This window comes from Schistocerca piceifrons, chromosome 4 (genome assembly GCF_021461385.2).
Source record: "Schistocerca piceifrons isolate TAMUIC-IGC-003096 chromosome 4, iqSchPice1.1, whole genome shotgun sequence".
NCBI classification, from domain to species: Eukaryota; Metazoa; Arthropoda; class Insecta; order Orthoptera; family Acrididae; genus Schistocerca; species Schistocerca piceifrons.
The window spans coordinates 807,490,080-807,515,250 of record NC_060141.1 but is presented as its reverse complement, the minus strand read 5'-3'; positions in this window follow the sequence as shown (position 1 = coordinate 807,515,250).

Genomic DNA, 25,171 nt, shown 5'->3' with positions numbered 1-25,171 from the left:
ATAGTGCATCGGAGAGGAGAAACTCGTGGCCCAAACGAATATCCAGTCGTTTCCTTAGAAACGTTACTCAATTTAGTAGGAGATGCATAGAACCCATAGTATTTCATAGCGACACAATTTCTGTGTTAATTAGTCAATGTGAGGGAGCGAGGGATGCAGTAAAGAAGGAATAGTGCATCGGACAGGAGAAACTCGTTGCCCAAACGAACATCCATTCGTTTCCATAGAAACGTTACTCAATTTAGAAGGAGATGCATAGAACCCATAGTATTTCATAGCGACACAATTTCTGTGTTAATTAGTCAATGTGAGGGAGCGAGGGATGCAGTAAAGAAGGAATAGTGCATCGGACAGGTAAAACTCGGCGACCAAAAGAATATCCAGTCGTTTCCATAGAAACGTTACACAATTTAGAAGGAGATGTCATAGAACCCATAGTATTTCATAGCGACGCAATTTCTGTGTTAATTCGTCAATGTGAGGGAGCGAGGGATGCGTTAAAGGAGGAATAGTGCAACGGACAGGAGAAACTCGTGGCCCAAAAGAATATCCAGTCGTTTCCATAGAAACGTTACTCAATTTGGTAGGAAATGCATTGAACCCATAGTACTTCATAGCGACACAATTTCTGTGTTAATTAACAATGTGATTCAGCGAGGGATGCAGTAAAGAAGGAATAGTGCATCGGACAGGAGAAACTCGTGGCCCAAAAGAATATCCAGTCGCTTCCATAGGAACGTTACTCAATTTAGAAGGAGATGTCATAGAACCCATAGTATTTCATAGCGACGCAATTTCTGTGTTAATTCGTCAATGTGAGGGAGCGAGGGATGCGTTAAAGGAGGAATAGTACATTGGACAGGAGAAACTCGTGGCCCAAAAGAATATCCAGTCGTTTACATAGAAACGTTACTCAATTTAGAAGGAGATGCATAGAACCCATAGTATTTCATAGCGACGCAACTTCTGTGTTAATTCTTCAATGTGAGGGAGCGAGGGATGCGTTAAAGGAGGAATAGTGCATCGGACACGAGAAACTCGTGACCCAAAACAATACCCAGTCGTTTCCAAAGAAACGTTACTCGATTTAGAAGGAGATGTCATAGAACCCATAGTATTTCACAGCGACACAATTTCTGTGTTATTTAGTCGATGTGAGGGAGCGAGGGATGCAGTAAAGAAGGAATAGTGCATCGGACAGGAGTAACTCGTGGCCCAAAAGAATATCCAGTCGTTTCCATAGAAACGTTACTCAATTTAGAAGGAGATGTCATAGAACCCATAGTATCTCATAGCGACACAATTTCTGTGTTAATTAGTCAATGTGAGGGAGCGAGGAATGCGTTAAAGTAGGAATAGTGCATCGGACAGGAGAAACTCGTGGCCCAAAAGAATATCCAGTCGTTTCCATAGAAACGTTACTCAATTTAGAAGGGGATGCATAGAACCCATAGTATTTCATAGCGACACAATTTCTGTGTTAATTAGTCAATGTGAGGGAGCGAGGGATGCAGTTAAGAAGGTATAGTGCATCGGACAGGAGAAACTCGTACCCAAACGAATATCCAGTCGTTTCCATAGAAACGTTACTCAATTTTAAAGGAGATGCATAGAACGCATAGTATTTAAGAGCGTCGGAATTTCTGTGTTAATTCGTCAATATGAGGGAGCGAGGGATGCGTTAAAGGAGGAATAGTGCATCGGAAAGGAGAAACTCGTGGCCCAAAAGAATTTCCAGTCGCTTCCATAGAAACGTTACTCAATTTAGAAGGAGATGTCATAGAACCCATAGTATTTCATAGCGACGCAATTTCTGTGTTAATTCGTCAATGTGAGGGAGCGAGGGATGTGTCAAAGGAGGAATAGTGCATCGGACACGAGAAACTCGTGACCCAAAACAATACCCAGTCGTTTCCATAGAAACTTTACTCGATTTAGAAGGAGATGTCATAGAACCCATAGTATTTCACAGCGACACAATTTCTGTGTTATTTAGTCGATGTGAGGGAGCGAGGGATGCAGTAAAGAAGGAATAGTGCATCGGACAGGAGTAACTCGTGGCCGAAAAGAATATCCAGTCGTTTCCATAGAAATGTTACTCAATTTAGAAGGAGATGTCATTGAACCCATAGTATTTCATAGCGACGCAATTTCTGTGTTAATTCGTCGATGTGAGGGAGCGAGGGGTGCGTAAAAGTAAGACGAGTGCATCGGATAGGAGAAACTTGTGGCCCAAAAGAATATCAAGTCGTTTCCATAGAAACGTTACTCAATTTAGAAGGAGATGCATAGAACCCATAGTATTTCATAGCGACACAATTTCTGTGTTAATTAGTCAATGTGAGGGAGCGAGGGATGCAGTAAAGAAGGAATAGTGCATCGGTTATGAGAAACTCGTGGCCCAAAAGAATATCCAGTCGTTTCCATAGAAACGTTACTCAATTTAGAAGGAGATGTCATAGAACACATAGTATTTCACAGCGACGCAATTTCTGTGTTAATTCGTCAAAGTGAGGGAGCGAGGGATGCGTTAAAGGAGGAATAGTGCATTGGACAGGAAAAACTCGTGGCCCAAAAGAATATCCAGTCGTTTCCATAGAAACGTTACTCAATTTAGAAGGAGATGCATAGAATCCATAGTATTTCATAGCGACACAATTTCTGTGTTAATTAGTGAATGTGAGGGAGCGAGGGATGCAGTAAAGAAGGAATAGTGCATCGGACAGGTAAAACACGTCGCCCAAAAGAATATCCAGTCGTTTCTATAGAAACGTTACACAATTTAGAAGAAGATGTCATAGAACCCATAGTATTTCATAGCGACGCAATTTCTGTGTTAATTCGTCAATGTGAGGGAGCGAGGGATGCGTTAAAGGAGGAATAGTGCAACGGACAGGAGGAACTCGTGGCCCAAAAGAATATCCAGTCGTTTCCATAGAAACGTTACTCAATTTAGAAGGAGATGTCATAGTACCCATAGTATTTCATAGCGACGCAATATCTGAGTTAATTCGTCAATGTGAGGGAGCGAGGGATGCGTTAAAGGAGGAATAGTGCATCGGACAGGAGAAACTCGTTGCTCAACAGAATATCCAGTCGTTTCCATAGAATCGTTACTCAATTTAGAAGGATATGACATAGAACACATAGTATTTCATAGCGACGCAATTTCTGTGTTAATTCGTCAATGTGAGGGAACGAGGGATGCGTTAAAGGAGGAATAGTGCATCGGACAGGAGAAACTCGTGAACCAAAAGAATATCCTGTCGTTTCCATAGAAACGATACTCAATTTATAAGGAGATGTCATAGAACCGATAGCATTTCATAGCGACGCAATTTCTGTGTTAATTCGTCAATGTGAGGGAGCGAGGGATGCGTTAAAGGAGGAATAGTGCATCGTACAGGAGGAACTCGTGGTCCAAAAGAATATCCAGTCGTTTCCATAGAAACGTTACTCAATTTAGAAGGAGATGTCATAGAACCCATAGTATTTCATAGCGACGCAATATCTGAGTTAATTCGTCAATGTGAGGGAGCGAGGGATGCGTTAAAGAAGGAATAGTGCATCGGACAGGAGAAACTCGTTGCTCAACAGTTTATCCAGTCGTTTCCATAGATCGTTACTCAATTTAGAAGGATATGACATAGAACACATAGTATTTCATAGCGACCCAATTTCTGTGTTAATTCGTCAATGTGAGGGAACGAGGGATGCGTTAAAGGAGGAATAGTGCATCGGACAGGAGAAACTCGTGGCTCAAAAGAATATCGAGTCGTTTCCATAGAAACGTTACTCAATTTAGAAGGAGATGCATAGAACCCATAGTACTTCATAGCGACGCAATTCCTGTGTTAATTCTTCATTGTGAGGGGGCGAGGGATGCGTTAAAGGAGGAATAGTGCATCGGACAGGAGAAACTCGTGAACCAAAAGAATATCCTGTCGTTTCCATAGAAACGATACTCAATTTATAAGGAGATGTCATAGAACCGATAGTATTTCATAGCGACGCAATTTCTGTGTTAATTCGTCAATGTGAGGGAACGAGGGATGCGTTAAAGGAGGAATAGTGCATCGGACAGGAGTAACTCGTGAACCAAAAGAATATCCTGTCGTTTCCATAGAAACGATACTCAATTTATAAGGAGATGTCATATAACCCATAGTATTCCATAGCGACGCAATTTCTGTCTTAATTCATTAATGTGAGAGAGCGGGGGATGCGTTAAAGAAGGAATAGTGCACCGGACTGGAGAAACTCGTGGCCCAAAGGAATATCCAGTCGTTTCCATAGAAACGTTACACAATCTAGAAGGAGATGTCATAGAGCACATAGTATTTCATAGCGACGCAATTTCTGCGTTAATTTGTCAATGTGAGGGAGCGAGAGATGCGTTAAAGGAGGAATAGTGCATCGGACTGGAGAAACTCGTGGCCCAAAGAATATCCAGTCGTTTCCATAGAAACGTTACTCAATTTAGAAGGAGATGTCATATAACCCATAGTATTCCATAGCGACGCAATTTCTGTCTTAATTCATTAATGTGAGAGAGCGGGGGATGCGTTAAAGAAGGAATAGTGCACCGGACTGGAGAAACTCGTGGCCCAAAAGAATATCCAGTCGTTTCCATAGAATCGTTACACAATCTAGAAGGATATGTCATAGAACACATAGTATTTCATAGCGACGCAATTTCTGCGTTAATTTGTCAATGTGAGGGAGCGAGAGATGCGTTAAAGGAGGAATAGTGCATCGGACTGGAGAAACTCGTGGCCCAAAAGAATATCCAGTCGTTTCCATAGAAACGTTACACAATCTAGAAGGAGATGTCATAGAACCCATAGTATTTCATAGCGACGCAATTTCTGAGTTAATTCGTCAATGTGAGGGAGCGAGGGATGTGTCAAAGGAGGAATAGTGCATCGGACACGAGAAACTCGTGACCCAAAACAATACCCAGTCGTTTCCATAGAAACGTTACTCGATTTAGAAGGAGATGTCATAGAACCCATAGTATTTCATAGCGACGCAATTTCTGTGTTAATTCGTCAATGTGAGGGAGCGAGGGATGCGTTAAAGGAGGAATAGTGCAACGGACAGGAGAAACTCGTGGCCCAAAAGGATATCCAGTCGTTTCCATAGAAACGTTACTCAATTTAGAAGAAGATGCATAGAACCCATAGTATTTCGTAGTGTTACAATTTCTGTGTTAATTAGTCAATGTGAGGGAGTGAGGGATGCAGTAAAGAAGGAATAGTGCATCGGACAGGAGAAACTCGTGGCCCAAAAGAATATCCTGTCGTTTCCATAGAAACGTTACTCAATTTAGAAGGAGATGCATAGAACCCATAGTATTTCATAGCGACACAATTTCTGTGTTAATTAGTCAATGTGAGGGAGCGAGGTATGCAGTAAAGAAGGAATAGTGCATCGGACAGGAGTAACTCGTGGCCCAAGAGAATATCCAGTCGTTTCCATAGAAACGTTACTCAATTTAGAAGGAGATGTCATAGAACCCATAGTATTTCAAAGCGACACAATTTCTGTGTTAATTAGTCAATGTGAGGGAGCGAGGGATGCGTTAAAGGAGGAATAGTGCATCGGACAGGAGAAACTCGTGGCCCAAAAGAATATCCAGTCGCTTCCATAGAAACGTTACTCAATTTAGAAGGAGATGTCATAGAACCCATAGTATTTCATAGCGACGCAATTTCTGTGTTAATTCGTCAATGTGAGGGAGCGAGGGATGCGTTAAAGGAGGAATAGTACATTGGACAGGAGAAACTCGTGGCCCAAAAGAATATCCAGTCGTTTACATAGAAACGTTACTCAATTTAGAAGGAGATGCATAGAACCCATAGTATTTCATAGCGACGCAATTTCTGTGTTAATTCTTCAATGTGAGGGAGCGAGGGATGCAGTTAAGAAGGTATAGTGCATCGGACAGGAGAAACTCGTACCCAAACGAATATCCAGTCGTTTCCATAGAAACGTTACTCAATTTTAAAGGAGATGCATAGAACGCATAGTATTTAATAGCGTCGCAATTTCTGTGTTAATTCGTCAATATGAGGCAGCGAGGGATGCGTTAAAGGAGGAATAGTGCATCGGAAAGGAGAAACTCGTGGCCCAAAAGAATTTCCAGTCGCTTCCATAGAAACGTTACTCAATTTAGGAGGAGATGTCATAGAACCCATAGTATTTCATAGCGACGCAATTTCTGTGTTAATTCGTCAATGTGAGGGAGCGAGGGATGCGTCAAAGGAGGAATAGTGCATCGGACACGAGAAACTCGTGGCCCAAAACAATACCCAGTCGTTTCCATAGAAACGTTACTCGATTTAGAAGGAGATGTCATAGAACCCATAGTATTTCACAGCGACACAATTTCTGTGTTATTTAGTCGATGTGAGGGAGCGAGGGATGCAGTAAAGAAGGAATAGTGCATCGGACAGGAGGAACTCGTGGCCCAAAAGAATATCCAGTCGTTTCCATAGAAATGTTACTCAATTTAGAAGGAGATGTCATTGAACCCATAGTATTTCATAGCGACGCAATTTCTGTGTTAATTCGTCGATGTGAGGGAGCGAGGGATGCGTAAAAGTAAGAATAGTGCATCGGATAGGAGAAACTTGTGGCCCAAAAGAATATCAAGTCGTTTCCATAGAAACGTTACTCAATTTAGAAGGAGATGCATAGAACTCATAGTATTTCATAGCGACACAATTTCTGTGTTAATTAGTCAATGTGAGGGAGCGAGGGATGCAGTAAAGAAGGAATAGTGCATCGGTTATGAGAAACTCGTGGCCCAAAAGAATATCCAGTCGTTTCCATAGAAACGTTACTCAATTTAGAAGGAGATGTCATAGAACACATAGTATTTCACAGCGACGCAATTTCTGTGTTAATTCGTCAATGTGAGGGAGCGAGGGATGCGTTAAAGGAGGAATAGTGCATTGGACAGGAGAAACTCGTGGCCCAAAAGAATATCTAGTCGTTTCCATAGAAACGTTACTCAATTTAGGAGGAGATGCATAGAACACATAGTATTTCATAGCGACACAATTTCTGTGTTAATTAGTCAATGTGAGGGAGCGAGGAATGCAGTAAAGTAGGAATAGTGCATCGGAGAGGAGAAACTCGTGGCCCAAACGAATATCCAGTCGTTTCCTTAGAAACGTTACTCAATTTAGTAGGAGATGCATAGAACCCATAGTATTTCATAGCGACACAATTTCTGTGTTAATTAGTCAATGTGAGGGAGCGAGGGATGCAGTAAAGAAGGAATAGTGCATCGGACAGGAGAAACTCGTTGCCCAAAAGAATATCCAGTCGTTTCCATAGAAACGTTACTCAGTTTAGAAGGAGATGCATAGAACCCATAGTATTTCATAGCGACACAATTTCTGTGTTAATTAGTCAATGTGAGGGAGCGAGGGATGCAGTAAAGAAGGAATAGTGCATCGGACAGGTAAAGCTCGTCGCCCAAAAGAATATCCAGTCGTTTCCATAGAAACGTTACACAATTTAGAAGGAGATGTCATAGAACACATAGTATTTCATAGCGACGCAATTTCTGTGTTCATTCGTCAATGTGAGGGAGCGAGGGATGCGTTAAAGGAGGAATAGTGCAACGGACAGGAGAAACTCGTGGCCCAAAAGAATATCCAGTCGTTTCCATAGAAACGTTACTCAATTTGGTAGGAAATGCATAGAACCCATAGTACTTCATAGCGACACAATTTCTGTGTTAATTAACAATGTGATTCAGCGAGGGATGCAGTAAAGAAGGAATACTGCATCGGACAGGAGAAACTCGTGGCCCAAAAGAATATCCAGTCGCTTCCATAGGAACGTTACTCAATTTAGAAGGAGATGTCATAGAACCCATAGTATTTCATAGCGACGCAATTTCTGTGTTAATTCGTCAATGTGAGGGAGCGAGGGATGCGTTAAAGGAGGAATAGTACATTGGACAGGAGAAACTCGTGGCCCAAAAGAATATCCAGTCGTTTACATAGAAACGTTACTCAATTTAGAAGGAGATGCATAGAACCCATAGTATTTCATAGCGACGCAATTTCTGTGTTAATTCTTCAATGTGTGGGGGAGCGAGGGATGCGTTAAAGGAGGAATAGTGCATCGGACACGAGAAACTCGTGACCCAAAACAATACCCAGTCGTTTCCAAAGAAACGTTACTCGATTTAGAAGGAGATGTCATAGAATCCATAGTATTTCACAGCGACACAATTTCTGTGTTATTTAGTCGATGTGAGGGAGCGAGGGATGCAGTAAAGAAGGAATAGTGCATCGGACAGGAGTAACTCGTGGCCCAAAAGAATATCCAGTCGTTTCCATAGAAACGTTACTCAATTTAGAAGGAGATGTCATAGAACCCATAGTATCTCATAGCGACACAATTTCTGTGTTAATTAGTCAATGTGAGGGAGCGAGGAATGCGTTAAAGTAGGAATAGTGCATCGGACAGGAGAAACTCGTGGCCCAAAAGAATATCCAGTCGTTTCCATAGAAACGTTACTCAATTTAGAAGGGGATGCATAGAACCCATAGTATTTCATAGCGACACAATTTCTGTGTTAATTAGTCAATGTGAGGGAGCGAGGGATGCAGTTAAGAAGGTATAGTGCATCGGACAGGAGAAACTCGTACCCAAACGAATATCCAGTCGTTTCCATAGAAACGTTACTCAATTTTAAAGGAGATGCATAGAACGCATAGTATTTAATAGCGTCGCAATTTCTGTGTTAATTCGTCAATATGAGGGAGCGAGGGATGCGTTAAATGAGGAATAGTGCATCGGAAAGGAGAAACTCGTGGCCCAAAAGAATTTCCAGTCGCTTCCATAGAAACGTTACTCAATTTAGAAGGAGATGTCATAGAACCCATAGTATTTCATAGCGACGCAATTTCTGTGTTAATTCGTCAATGTGAGGGAGCGAGGGATGCGTTAAAGGAGGAATAGTACATTGGACAGGAGAAACTCGTGGCCCAAAAGAATATCCAGTCGTTTACATAGAAACGTTACTCAATTTAGAAGGAGATGCATAGAACCCATAGTATTTCATAGCGACGCAATTTCTGTGTTAATTCTTCAATGTGAGGGAGCGAGGGATGCAGTTAAGAAGGTATAGTGCATCGGACAGGAGAAACTCGTACCCAAACGAATATCCAGTCGTTTCCATAGAAACGTTACTCAATTTTAAAGGAGATGCATAGAACGCATAGTATTTAATAGCGTCGCAATTTCTGTGTTAATTCGTCAATATGAGGCAGCGAGGGATGCGTTAAAGGAGGAATAGTGCATCGGAAAGGAGAAACTCGTGGCCCAAAAGAATTTCCAGTCGCTTCCATAGAAACGTTACTCAATTTAGGAGGAGATGTCATAGAACCCATAGTATTTCATAGCGACGCAATTTCTGTGTTAATTCGTCAATGTGAGGGAGCGAGGGATGCGTCAAAGGAGGAATAGTGCATCGGACACGAGAAACTCGTGGCCCAAAACAATACCCAGTCGTTTCCATAGAAACGTTACTCGATTTAGAAGGAGATGTCATAGAACCCATAGTATTTCACAGCGACACAATTTCTGTGTTATTTAGTCGATGTGAGGGAGCGAGGGATGCAGTAAAGAAGGAATAGTGCATCGGACAGGAGGAACTCGTGGCCCAAAAGAATATCCAGTCGTTTCCATAGAAATGTTACTCAATTTAGAAGGAGATGTCATTGAACCCATAGTATTTCATAGCGACGCAATTTCTGTGTTAATTCGTCGATGTGAGGGAGCGAGGGATGCGTAAAAGTAAGAATAGTGCATCGGATAGGAGAAACTTGTGGCCCAAAAGAATATCAAGTCGTTTCCATAGAAACGTTACTCAATTTAGAAGGAGATGCATAGAACTCATAGTATTTCATAGCGACACAATTTCTGTGTTAATTAGTCAATGTGAGGGAGCGAGGGATGCAGTAAAGAAGGAATAGTGCATCGGTTATGAGAAACTCGTGGCCCAAAAGAATATCCAGTCGTTTCCATAGAAACGTTACTCAATTTAGAAGGAGATGTCATAGAACACATAGTATTTCACAGCGACGCAATTTCTGTGTTAATTCGTCAATGTGAGGGAGCGAGGGATGCGTTAAAGGAGGAATAGTGCATTGGACAGGAGAAACTCGTGGCCCAAAAGAATATCCAGTCGTTTCCATAGAAACGTTACTCAATTTAGGAGGAGATGCATAGAACACATAGTATTTCATAGCGACACAATTTCTGTGTTAATTAGTCAATGTGAGGGAGCGAGGAATGCAGTAAAGTAGGAATAGTGCATCGGAGAGGAGAAACTCGTGGCCCAAACGAATATCCAGTCGTTTCCTTAGAAACGTTACTCAATTTAGTAGGAGATGCATAGAACCCATAGTATTTCATAGCGACACAATTTCTGTGTTAATTAGTCAATGTGAGGGAGCGAGGGATGCAGTAAAGAAGGAATAGTGCATCGGACAGGAGAAACTCGTTGCCCAAAAGAATATCCAGTCGTTTCCATAGAAACGTTACTCAATTTAGAAGGAGATGCATAGAACCCATAGTATTTCATAGCGACACAATTTCTGTGTTAATTAGTCAATGTGAGGGAGCGAGGGATGCAGTAAAGAAGGAATAGTGCATCGGACAGGTAAAGCTCGTCGCCCAAAAGAATATCCAGTCGTTTCCATAGAAACGTTACACAATTTAGAAGGAGATGTCATAGAACACATAGTATTTCATAGCGACGCAATTTCTGTGTTCATTCGTCAATGTGAGGGAGCGAGGGATGCGTTAAAGGAGGAATAGTGCAACGGACAGGAGAAACTCGTGGCCCAAAAGAATATCCAGTCGTTTCCATAGAAACGTTACTCAATTTGGTAGGAAATGCATAGAACCCATAGTACTTCATAGCGACACAATTTCTGTGTTAATTAACAATGTGATTCAGCGAGGGATGCAGTAAAGAAGGAATAGTGCATCGGACAGGAGAAACTCTTGGCCCAAAAGAATATCCAGTCGCTTCCATAGGAACGTTACTCAATTTAGAAGGAGATGTCATAGAACCCATAGTATTTCATAGCGACGCAATTTCTGTGTTAATTCGTCAATGTGAGGGAGCGAGGGATGCGTTAAAGGAGGAATAGTACATTGGACAGGAGAAACTCGTGGCCCAAAAGAATATCCAGTCGTTTACATAGAAACGTTACTCAATTTAGAAGGAGATGCATAGAACCCATAGTATTTCATAGCGACGCAATTTCTGTGTTAATTCTTCAATGTGAGGGAGCGAGGGATGCGTTAAAGGAGGAATAGTGCATCGGACACGAGAAACTCGTGACCCAAAACAATACCCAGTCGTTTCCAAAGAAACGTTACTCGATTTAGAAGGAGATGTCATAGAATCCATAGTATTTCACAGCGACACAATTTCTGTGTTATTTAGTCGATGTGAGGGAGCGAGGGATGCAGTAAAGAAGGAATAGTGCATCGGAGAGGAGTAACTCGTGGCCCAAAAGAATATCCAGTCGTTTCCATAGAAACGTTACTCAATTTAGAAGGAGATGTCATAGAACCCATAGTATCTCATAGCGACACAATTTCTGTGTTAATTAGTCAATGTGAGGGAGCGAGGAATGCGTTAAAGTAGGAATAGTGCATCGGACAGGAGAAACTCGTGGCCCAAAAGAATATCCAGTCGTTTCCATAGAAACGTTACTCAATTTAGAAGGGGATGCATAGAACCCATAGTATTTCATAGCGACACAATTTCTGTGTTAATTAGTCAATGTGAGGGAGCGAGGGATGCAGTTAAGAAGGTATAGTGCATCGGACAGGAGAAACTCGTACCCAAACGAATATCCAGTCGTTTCCATAGAAACGTTACTCAATTTTAAAGGAGATGCATAGAACGCATAGTATTTAATAGCGTCGCAATTTCTGTGTTAATTCGTCAATATGAGGGAGCGAGGGATGCGTTAAATGAGGAATAGTGCATCGGAAAGGAGAAACTCGTTTCCCAAAAGAATTTCCAGTCGCTTCCATAGAAACGTTACTCAATTTAGAAGGAGATGTCATAGAACCCATAGTATTTCATAGCGACGCAATTTCTGTGTTAATTCGTCAATGTGAGGGAGCGAGGGATGTGTCAAAGGAGGAATAGTGCATCGGACACGATAAACTCGTGACCCAAAACAATACCCAGTCGTCTCCATAGAAACGTTACTCGATTTAGAAGGAGATGTCATAGAACACATAGTATTTCACAGCGACGCAATTTCTGTGTTAATTCGTCAATGTGAGGGAGCGAGGGATGCGTTAAAGGAGGAATAGTGCATTGGACAGGAGAAACTCGTGGCCCAAAAGAATATCCAGTCGTTTCCATAGAAACGTTACTCAATTTAGGAGGAGATGCATAGAACACATAGTATTTCATAGCGACACAATTGCTGTGTTAATTAGTCAATGTGAGGGAGCGAGGAATGCAGTAAAGTAGGAATAGTGCATCGGAGAGGAGAAACTCGTGGCCCAAACGAATATCCAGTCGTTTCCTTAGAAACGTTACTCAATTTAGTAGGAGATGCATAGAACCCATAGTATTTCATAGCGACACAATTTCTGTGTTACTTAGTCAATGTGAGGGAGCGAGGGATGCAGTAAAGAAGGAATAGTGCATCGGACAGGAGAAACTCGTTGCCCAAAAGAATATCCAGTCGTTTCCATAGAAACGTTACTCAATTTAGAAGGAGATGCATAGAACCCATAGTATTTCATAGCGACACAATTTCTGTGTTAATTAGTCAATGTGAGGGAGCGAGGGATGCAGTAAAGAAGGAATAGTGCATCGGACAGGTAAAACTCGTCGCCCAAAAGAATATCCAGTCGTTTCCATAGAAACGTTACACAATTTAGAAGGAGATGTCATAGAACCCATAGTATTTCATAGCGACGCAATTTCTGTGTTAATTCGTCAATGTGAGGGAGCGAGGGATGCGTTAAAGGAGGAATAGTGCAACGGACAGGAGAAACTCGTGGCCCAAAAGAATATCCAGTCGTTTCCATAGAAACGTTACTCAATTTGGTAGGAAATGCATAGAACCCATAGTACTTCATAGCGACACAATTTCTGTGTTAATTAACAATGTGATTCAGCGAGGGATGCAGTAAAGAAGGAATAGTGCATCGGACAGGAGAAACTCGTGGCCCAAAAGAATATCCAGTCGCTTCCATAGAAACGTTACTCAATTTAGAAGGAGATGACATAGAACCCATAGTATTTCATAGCGACGCAATTTCTGTGTTAATTCGTCAATGTGAGGCAGCGAGGGTTGCGTTAAAGGAGGAATAGTGCATTGGACAGGAGAAACACGTGGCCCAAAAGAATATCGAGTCGTTTCCATAGAAACGTTACTCAATTTAGAAGGAGATGCATAGAACCCATAGTATTTCATAGCGACACAATTTCTGTTTTAATTAGACGATGTGAGGGAGCGAGGGATGCAGTAAAGAAGGAATAGTGCATCGGACAGGAGTAACTCGTGGCCCAAAAGAATATCCAGTCGTTTCCATAGAAACGTTACTCATTTTAGAAGGAGATGGCATAGAACCTATAGTATTTCATAGCGACACAATTTCTGTGTTAATTAGTCATAGTGAGGGAGCGAGGGATGCGTTAAAGGAGGAATAGTGCATCGGACTGGAGAAACTCGTGACCCAAAAGATTATGCAGTCGTTTCAATAGAAACGTTACTCAATTTAGAAGGAGATGCATGGAACACATAGTATTTCATAGCGACCCAATTTCTGTGTTAATTAGTCAATGTGAGGGAGCGAGGGATGCAGTAAAGAAGGAATAGTGCATCGGACAGGAGAAACTCGTGGCCCAAAAGAATATCCAGTCGTTTCCATAGAAACGTTACTCAATTTAGAAGGAGATGCATAGAACCCATAGTATTTCATAGCGACGCAATTTCTGTGTTAATTAGTCAATGTGAGGGAGCGAGGAATGCAGTAAAGTAGGAATAGTGCATCGGAGAGGAGAAACTCGTGGCCCAAACGAATATCCAGTCGTTTCCTTAGAAACGTTACTCAATTTAGTAGCAGATGCATAGAACACATAGTATTTCATAGCGACACAATTTCTGTGTTAATTAGTCAATGTGAGGAAGCGAGGGATGCAGTAAAGAAGGAATAGTGCATCGGACCGGAGAAACTCGTGGCCCAAAAGAATATCCAGTCGTTTCCATAGAAACGTTACTCAATTTAGAGGGAGATGCATAGAACCCATAGTATTTCATAGCGACACAATTTCTGTGTTAATTAGTCAATGTGAGGGAGCGAGGGATGCGTTAAAGGAGGAATAGTGCAACGGACAGGAGAAACTCGTGGCCCAAAAGAATATCCAGTCCTTTCCATAGAAACGTTACTCAATTTAGTAGGAAATGCATAGAACCCATAGTTCTTCATAGCGACACAATTTCTGTGTTAATTAACAATGTGATTCAGCGAGGGATGCAGTAAAGAAGGAATAGTGCATCGGACAGGAGAAACTCGTGGCCCAAACGAATATCCAGTCGTTTCCTTAGAAACGTTACTCAATTTAGTAGGAGATGCATAGAACCCATAGTATCTCATAGCGACACAATTTCTGTGTTAATTAGTCAATGTGAGGGAGCGAGGGATGCAGTAAAGAAGGAATAGTGCATCGGACAGGAGAAACTCGTGGCCCAAAAGAATATCCAGTCGTTTCCATAGAAACGTTACTCAATATAGAAGGAGATGCATAGAACCCATAGTAATTCATAGCGACGCAATTCCTGTGTTAATTCGTCAATGTGAGGGAGCGAGGGATGCGTTAAAGGAGGAATAGTACATCGGACAGGAGAAACTCGTGAACCAAAAGAATATCCTGTCGTTTCCATAGAAACGATACTCAATTTATAAGGAGATGTCATAGAACCGATAGTATTTCATAGCGACGCAATTTCTGTGTTAATTCGTCAATGTGAGGGAGCGAGGGATGCGTTAAAGGAGGATTAGTGCATCGTAAAGGAGGAACTCGTGGCCCAAAAGAATATCCAGTCGTTTCCATAGAAACGTTACACAATTTAGAAGGAGATGTCATAGAACGCATAGTATTTTATAGCGACGCAGTTTCTGAGTTAATTCGTCAAAGTGAGGGAGCGAGGGATGCGTTAAAGGAGGAATAGTGCATCGGACAGGAGAAACTCGTTGCCCAACAGAATATCCAGTCGTTTCCATAGAAACGTTACTCAATTTAGATGGATATGACATAGAACACATAGTATTTCATAGCGACCTAATTTCTGTGTTAATTCGTCAATGTGAGGGAACGAGGGATGCGTTAAAGGATGAATAGTGCATCGGACAGGAGAAACTCGTGGCCCAAAAGAATATCCAGTCGTTTCCATAGAAACGTTACTCAATTTAGAAGGAGATGCATAGAACCCATAGTATTCCATAGCGACACAATTTCTGTGTTAATTAGTGAATGTGAGGGAGCGAGGGATGCAGTAAAGAAGGAATAGTGCATCGGACAGGAGAAACTCGTGGCCCAAAAGAAAATCCAGTCGTTTCCATAGAAACGTTACTCAATTTAGAAGGAGATGCATAGGACCCATAGTATTTCATAACGACACAATTTCTGTGTTAATTAGTCAATGTGAGGGAGCGAGGGATGAAGTAAAGAAGGAATAGTGCATCGGACAGGAGAAACTCGTGGCCCAAAAGAATATCCAGTCGTTTCCATAGAAACGTTACTCAATTTAGAAGGAGATGTCATATAACCCATAGAATTCCATAGCGACGCAATTTCTGTGTTAATTCATCAATGTGAGAGAGCGGGGGACGCGTTAAAGAAGGAATAGTTCACCGGACTGGAGAAACTCGTGGCCCAAAAGGATATCCAATCGTTTCCATAGAAACGTTACACAATCTAGAAGGAGATGTCATAGGACCCATAGTATTTCATAGCGACGCTATTTCTGCGTTAATTCGTCAATGTGAGGGAGCGAGAGATGCGTTAAAGGAGGAATAGTGCATCGGACAGGAGAAACACGTGGCCCAAAAGAATATCCAGTCGTTTCCATAGAAACGTTACTCAATTTAGAAGGAGATGCATAGAACCCATAGTATTTCATAGCGACACAATTTCTGTGTTAATTAGTCAATGTGAGGGAGCGAGGGATGCAGTAAAGAAGGAATAGTGCATCGGACAGGTTAAACTCGTCGCCCAAAGGAATATCCAGTCGTTTCCATAGAAACGTTACACAATTTAGAAGGAGATGTCATAGAACCCATGGTATTTCATAGCGACGCAATTTCTGTGTTAATTCGTCAATGTGAGGGAGCGAGGGATGCGTTAAAGGAGGAATAGTGCAACGGACAGGAGAAACTCGTGGCCCAAAGGAATATCCAGTCGTTTCCATAGAAACGTTACTCAATTTAGTAGGAAATGCATAGAACCCAAAGTACCTCATAGCGACACAATTTCTGTGTTAATTAACAATGTGATTCAGCGAGGGATGCAGTAAAGAAGGAATAGTGCATCGGACAGGAGAAACTCGTGGCCCAAACGAATATCCAGTTGTTTCCATAGAAACGTTACTCAATTATAAAGGAGATGCATAGGACCCATAGTATTTCATAGCGACACAATTTCTGTGTTAATTAGTCAATGTGAGGGAGCGAGGTATGCAGTAAAGAAGGAATAGTGCATCGGACAGGAGAAACTCGTGGCCCAAAAGAATATCCTGTCGTTTCCATAGAAACGTTACTCAATTTAGAAGGAGACGCATAGAACCCATAGTATTTCATAGCGACACAATTTCTGTATTAATTAGTCAATGTGAGGGAGCGAGGTATGCAGTAAAGAAGGAATAGTGCATCGGACAGGAGTAACTCGAGGCCCAAGAGAATATCCAGTCGTTTCCATAGAAACGTTACTCAATTTAGAAGGAGATGTCATAGAACGCATAGTATTTCATAGCGACACAATTTCTGTGTTAATTAGTCAATGTGAGGGAGCGAGGGATGCGTTAAAGTAGGAATAGTGCATCGGACAGGAGAAACTCGTACCCAAACGAATATCCAGTCGTTTCCATAGAAACGTTACTCAATTTTAAAGGAGATGCATAGAACGCATAGTATTTAATAGCGTCGCAATTTCTGTGTTAATTCGTCAATATGAGGGAGCGAGGGATGCGTTAAAGGAGGAATAGTGCATCGGAAAGGAGAAACTCGTGGCCCAAAAGAATTTCCAGTCGCTTCCATAGAAACGTTACTCAATTTAGAAGGAGATGTCATAGAACCCATAGTATTTCATAGCGACGCAATTTCTGTGTTAATTCGTCAATGTGAGGGAGCGAGGGATGTGTCAAAGGAGGAATAGTGCATCGGACACGAGAAACTCGTGACCCAAAACAATACCCAGTCGTTTCCATAGAAACGTTACTCGATTTAGAAGGAGATGTCATAGAACCCATAGTATTTCACAGCGACACAATTTCTGTGTTATTTAGTCGATGTGAGGGAGCGAGGGATGCAGTAAAGAAGGAATAGTGCATCGGACAGGAGTAACTCGTGGCCCAAAAGAATATCCAGTCGTTTCCATAGAAATGTTACTCAATTTAGAAGGAGATGTCATTGAACCCATAGTATTTCATAGCGACGCAATTTCTGTGTTAATTCGTCGATGTGAGGGAGCGAGGGATGCGTAAAAGTAAGAATAGTGCATCGGAAAGGAGAAACTTGTGGCCCAAAAGAATATCAAGTCGTTTCCATAGAAACGTTACTCAATTTAGAAGGAGATGCATAGAACCCATAGTATTTCATAGCGACACAATTTCTGTGTTAATTAGTCAATGTGAGGGAGCGAGGGATGCAGTAAAGATGGAATAGTGCATTGGTTATGAGAAACTCGTGGCCCAAAAGAATATCCAGTCGTTTCCATAGAAACGTTACTCAATTTAGAAGGAGATGTCATAGAACACATAGTATTTCACAGCGACGCAATTTCTGTGTTAATTCGTCAATGTGAGGGAGCGAGGGATGCGTTAGAGGAGGAATAGTGCATTGGACAGGAGAAACTCGTGGCCCAAAAGAATATCCAGTCGTTTCCATAGAAACGTTACTCAATTTAGGAGGAGATGCATAGAACCCATAGTATTTCATAGCGACACAATTTCTGTGTTAATTAGTCAATGTGAGGGAGCGAGGGATGCAGTAAAGAAGGAATAGTGCATCGGATAGGAGAAACTCGTGCCCCCAAAAGGAATATCCAGTCGTTTCCATAGAAACGTTACTCAATTTAGAAGGAGATGCATAGAACCCATAGTTTTTCATAGCGACACAATTCCTGTGTTAATTAGTCAATATGAGGGAACGAGGGATGCAGTAAAGAAGGAATAGTGCATCGGAGAGGAGAAACTCGTGGCCCAAAAGAATATCCAGTCGTTTCCATAGAAACGTTACTCAATTTAGAAGGAAATGTCATAGAACACATAGTATTTCATAGCGACGCAATTTCTGTGTTAATTCGTCAATGTGAGGGAGCGAGGGATGCGTTAAAGGAGGAATAGTGCATCGGACAGGAGAAACTCGTGGCCCAAAAGAATATCCAGTCGTTTCCATAGAAACGTTACTCAATTTAGAAGGAGATGCATAGAACTCATAGTATTTCATAGCGACACAATTTCTGTGTTAATTAGTCAATGTGAGGGAGCGAGGGATGCAGTAAAGAAGGAATAGTGCATCAGACAAGAGAAACTCGTGGCCCAAAAGAATATCCAGTCGTTTCCATAGAAACGTCACTCAATTTAGAAGGAGAAGCATAGAACCCATAGTATTTCATAGCGACACTATTTCTGTGTTAATTAGTCAATGTGAGGGAGCGAGGGATGCAGGAATGAAGGAATAGCGCATCGGACATTAGAAACTCGTGGCCCAAAAGCATATCCGGTCGTTTCCATAGAAACTTTACTCAATTTAGAAGGAAATGTCATAGAACCCATAGTATCTCATAGCGACGCAATTTCTGTGTTAATTCGTCAATGTGATTGAGCGAGGGATGCGCCAAAGGAGGAATAGTGGTTCGCACAGGAGAAACACGTGGCCCAAAAGAATATTCTGTCGTTTCCATAGAAATGTTACTCAATGTAGAAGGAGACGCATAGAGCCCATAGAATTTCATAGCGACGCAATTCCTGTTTTAATTCGTCAATGTGAGGGAGCGAGGGATGCGTTAAAGAAGGAATAGTGCATCGGACAGGAGAAACTCGTGGCCCAAAAGAATATCCAGTCGTTTCCATAGAAACGTTACTCAATTTAGAAGGAGATGCATAGAACCCATAGTACTTCATAGCGACGCAATTCCTGTGTTAATTCGTCAATGTGAGCGAGCGAGGGATGCGTTAAAGAAGGAATAGTGCATCGGGCAGGTGAAATTCGTGGCCCAAATAAATATCCAGTCGTTTCCATAGAAACGTTACTCAATTTAGAAGGAGATGCATAGAACCCATAGTATTTCATAGCGACACAATTTCTGTGTTAATTAGTCAATGTGAGGGAGCGAGGGATGCAGTAAAGAAGGAATGGTGCATAGGACAGGCGAATCTCGTGGCCCAAATAATATCCCGTCGTTTCCATAGAAACGTTACTTAATTTAGAAGGAGATGTCACAGAACCCATAGTACGTCATAGCGACGCAATTTCTGAGTTAATTCGTCAATGTGAGGGAGCGAGGGATGGGTTAAAGGAGGAATAGTGCATCGGACAGGAGAAACTCGTGGCCCAAAAGAATATCCAGTCGTTTCCATAGAAACGTTACTCAATATAGAAGGAGATGCATAGAACCCATAGTATTTCATAGCGACACAATCTCTGTGGTAATAAGTCAATGTGAGGGAGCGAGGGATGCAGTAAAGAAGGAATAGTGCATCGGACAGGAGAAACTCGTGGCCCAAATGAATATCCAGTCGTTTCCATAGAAACGTTACTCAATTTAGAAGGAGGTGCATAGAACCAATAGTATTTCATAGCGACACAATTTCTGTATTAATTAGTCAATGTGAGGGAGCGAGGGATGCAGTAAAGAAGGAATAGTGCATCGGACAGGAGAAATGCGTGGCCCAAAAGAATATCCAGTCGTTTAAATAGAGACGTTACTCAATTTAGAAGGAGATGCATAGAACCCATAGTATTTCATAGCGACGCATTTTCTGTGTTAATTCGTCAATGTGAGGGAGCGAGGGATGCGTTAGAGATGGAATAGAGCATCGGACAGGAGAAACTCGTGGCCCAAAAGAATATCCATTCGTTTCCATAGAAACGTTACTCAATTTAGAAGGAGATGTCATAGAACCCATAGTATCTCATAGCGACGCAATTTCTGTGTTAATTCGTCAATGTGAGGGAGCGAGGGATGCGATAAAAGAGGAATAGTGTATCGGACAGGAGAAACTCGTGGCCCAAAGGAATATCCAGTCGTTTCCATAGAAACGTTACTCAATTTAGAAGGAGATGCATAGAACCCATAGTGTGTCATAGCGACGCAATTTCTGTGTTAATTCGTCAATGTGAGGGAGCGAGGGATGCGTTAAAGAAGGAATAGTGCATGGGACAGGAGAAACTCGTGGCCCAAAAGAAAATCCAGTCGTTTCCATAGAAACGTTACTCAATTTAGAAGGAGATGCATTGAACCCATTGTATTTCATAGCGACACAATTTCTGTGTTAATTAGTCAATGTGAGGGAGCGAGGGATGCAGTAAAGAAGGAATAGTGCATTGGACAGGAGAAACTCATGGCCCAAAAGAATATCCAGTCGTTTCCATAGAAACGTTACTTAATTATGAAGGAGATGTCATAGAACCCATAGTATTTCATAGCGACGCAATTTCAGTGTTAATTCGTCAATGTGAGTGAGCGAGGGATGCGTTAAAGGAGGAATAGTGCATCGGACAGGAGAAACTCGTGGCCCAAAAGAATATCCAGCCGTTTCCATAGAAACGCTACTCAATTTAGAAGGAGATGCAAAGAACCCATAGTATCTCATAGCGACGCAATTTCTGTGTTAATTCGTCAATGTGAGGGAGCGGGGGATGCGTTAAAGGAGGAATAGTGGATCGGACAGGAGAAACTCGTGGCCCAAAAGAATATTCAGTCGTTTCCATAGAAACGTTACTCAATTTAGAAGGAGATGCATAGAAACCAATAGTATTTCATAGCGACACTATTTCTGTGTTAATTAGTCAATGTGAGGGAGCGAGGGATACAGTAAAGAAGGAATAGTGCACCGGACAGGAGAAACTCGTTTCCCAAAAGAATATCCAGTCGTTTCCACAGAAACGTTACTCAATTTAGAAGGAGATGCATAGAACCCGTAGTATTTCATAGCGACACAATTTCTGTGTTAATTAGTCAATGTGAGGGAGCGAAGGATGCAATAAAGAAGGAATAGTGCATCGGACAGGAGAAACTCGTGGCCCAAAAGAATATCCAGTCGTTTCCACAGAAACGTTACTCAATTTAGAAGGAGATGTCATAGAACCCATAGTATTTCATAGCGACGCAATTTCTGTGTTAATTCGTCATTGTGAGGGAGCGAGGGATGCGTTAAAGGAGGAATAGTGCATCGGACAGGAGAAACTCGTGGCCCAAAAGAATATCCAGTCGTTTCCATTAGAAACGTTACTCAATTTAGAAGGAGATGCATAGGACCCATAGTATTTCATAATGACGCAATTTCTGTGTTAATTCGTCAATGTGAGGGAGCGAGGGATCCGTTAAAGATGGAATAGTGCATCGGACAGGAGAAACTCGTGGCCCAAAGGAATATCCAGTCGTTTCCATAGAAAAGTTACTCAATTTAGAAGGAGATGTCATAGAACCCATAGTATCTCATAGCGACGCAATTTCTGTGTTAATTCGTCAATGTTAGGGAGCGGGGGATGCGTTAAAGGAGGAATAGTGCATCGGACAGGAGAAACTTGTGGCCCAAAAGAATATCCAGTCGTTTCTATAGAAACGTTACTCAATTTAGAAGGAGATGCATAGAACCCATAGTGTTTCATAGCGATGCAATTTCTGTTTTAATTCGTCAATGTGAGGGAGCGAGGGATGCGTTAAAGAAGGAATAGTGCATCGGACAGGAGAAACTCGTGGCCCAAAAGAATATCCAGTCGTTTCCATAGAAACGTTACTCAATTTAGAAGGAGATGTCATAGAACCCATAGTATCTAATAGCGACGCAATTTCTGTGTTAATTCGTCAATGTGAGGGAGCGGGGGATGCGTTAAAGGAGGAATAGTGCATCGGACAGGAGAAACTCGTGGCCCAAAAGAATATCCAGTCGTTTCCATAGAAACATTACTCAATTTTGAAGGAGATGCATAGAACCCATAGCATTTCATAGCGACACAATTTCCGTGTTAATTAGTCAATGTGAGGGAGCGAGGGTTGCAGTAAAGAAGGAATAGTGCATCGGACAGGAGAAACTCGTGGCGGAAATAATATCCAGTCGTTTCCATAGAAACGTTACTCAATTTAGTATGAGATGTCACAGAACCCATTGTATTTAATAGCGACGCAATTTCTGTGTTAATTCGTCAATGTGAGGGAGCGAGGGATGCGTTAAAGGAGGAATAGTGCATCGGACAGGAGAAACTCGTGGCCCAAAAGAATATCCAGTCGTTTCCATAGAAACGTAACTCAATTTAGAAGGAGATGCATAGAAACCAATAGTATTTCATAGCGACACTATTTCTGTGTTAATTAGTCAATGTGAGGGAGCGAGGGATGCAGTAAAGAAGGAATAGTGCACCGGACAGGAGAATCTCGTGTCCCAAAAGTATATCCAGTCGTTTCCATAGAAACGTTACTCAATATAGAAGGAGATGCATAGAACCCATAGTATTTCATAGCGACACACTTTCTGTGTTAATTAGTCAATGTGAGGGAGCGAAGTATGCAATAAAGAAGGAATAGTGCATCGGACAGGAGAAACTCGTGGCCCAAAAGAATATCCAGTCGTTTCCATAGAAACGTTACTCAGTTTAGAAGGAGATGTCATAGAACCCATAGTATTTCATAGCGACGCAATTTCTGTGTTAATTCGTCAATGTGAGGGAGCGAGGGATGCGTTAAAGGAGGAATAGTGCATCGGACAGGAGAAACTCGTTTCGCAAATAATATCCAGTCGTTTCCATAGAAACGTTACTCAATTTAGAAGGAGATGTCACAGAACACATAGTATATCATAGCGACGCAATTTCTGTGTTAATTCGTCAATGTGAGGGAGCGAGGGATGCGTTAAAGGAGGAATAGTACATCGGACAGGAGAAACTCGTGGCCCAAAAGAATATCCAGTCGTTTCCATAGAAACGTTACTCAATTTAGAAGGAGATGCATAGAACCCATAGTATTTCATGGCGACACAATTTCCGTGTTAATTAGTCAATGTGAGGGAGCGAGGGTTGCAGTAAAGAAGGAATAGTGCATCGGACAGGAGAAATTCGTGGCCCAAATAATATCCAGTCGTTTCCATAGAAACGTTACTCAATTTAGTAGGAGATGTCACAGAACCCATAGTATTTCATAGCGACGCAATTTCTGTGTTAATTCGTCAATGTGAGGGAGCGAGGGATGCGTTAAAGGAGGAATAGTGCATCGGACAGGAGAAACTCGTGGCCCAAAAGAATATCCAGTCGTTTCCATAGAAACGTAACTCAATTTAGAAGGGGATGCATAGAAACCAATAGTATTTCATAGCGACACTATTTCTGTGTTAATTAGTCAATGTGAGGGAGCGAGGGATGCAGTAAAGAAGGAATGGTGCACCGGACAGGAGAATCTCGTGTCCCAAAAGAATATCCAGTCGTTTCCATAGAAACGTTACTCAGTTTAGAAGGAGATGTCATAGAACCCATAGTATTTCATAGCGACGCAATTTCTGTGTTAATTCGTCAATGTGAGGGAGCGAAGGATGCGTTAAAGGAGGAATAGTGCATCGGACAGGAGAAACTCGTGGCCCAAAATAATATCCAGTCGTTTCCATAGAAACGTTACTCAATTTAGAAGGAGATGTCATAGAACCCATAGTATCTCATAGCGACGCAATTTCTGTGTTAATTCGTCAATGTGAGGGAGCGGGGGATGCGTTAAAGGAGGAATAGTGAATCGGACAGGAGAAAATCGTGGCCCAAAAGAATATCCAGTCGTTTCTATAGAAACGTTACTCAATTTAGAAGGAGATGCATAGAACCCATAGTATTTCATAGCGATGCAATTTCTGTTTTAATTCGTCAATGTGAGGGAGCGAGGGATGCGTTAAAGAAGGAATAGTGCATCGGACAGGAGAAACTCGTGGCCCAAAAGAATATCTAGTCGATTCCATAGAAACGTTACCCAATTTAGAAGGAGATGTATAGAACCCATAGTATTTCATAGCAACGCAATTTCTGTGTTAATACGTGAATGTGAGGGAGCGAGGGATGCGTTAAAGAAGGAATAGTGCATCGGACAGGAGAAACTCGTGGCCCAAAAGAAAATCCAGTCGTTTCCATATAAACATTACTCAATTTAGAAGGAGATGCATAGAACCCATAGTACTTTATAGCGACACAATTTCTGTGTTAATTAGTCAATGTGAGGGAGCTAGGGATGCAGTAAACAAGGAATAGTGCATCGGACAGGAGAAATTCGTGGCCCAAAAGAATATCCAGTCGTTTCCATAGAAACGTTACTCAATTTAGAAGGAGGTGCATAGAACCCATAGTATTTCATAGCGGACGCAATTGCTGTGTTAATTCGTCAATGTGAGGGAGCGAGGGATGCAGTAAAGATGGAGTAGTGCATCGGGCAGGAGAAACTCGTGGCCCAAGGAATATCCAGTCGTTTCCATAGAAACGTTACTCAATTTAGAAGGAGATGTCATAGAACCCATAGTATCTCCTAGCGACGCAATTTCTGTGTTAATTCGTCAATGTGAGGGAGCGGGGGATGCGTTAAAGGAGGAATAGTGCATCGGACAGGGGAAACTCACGGCCCAAAAGAATATCCAGTCGTTTCCATAGAAACGTTACTCAATTTAGAAGGAGATGCATAGAACCCATA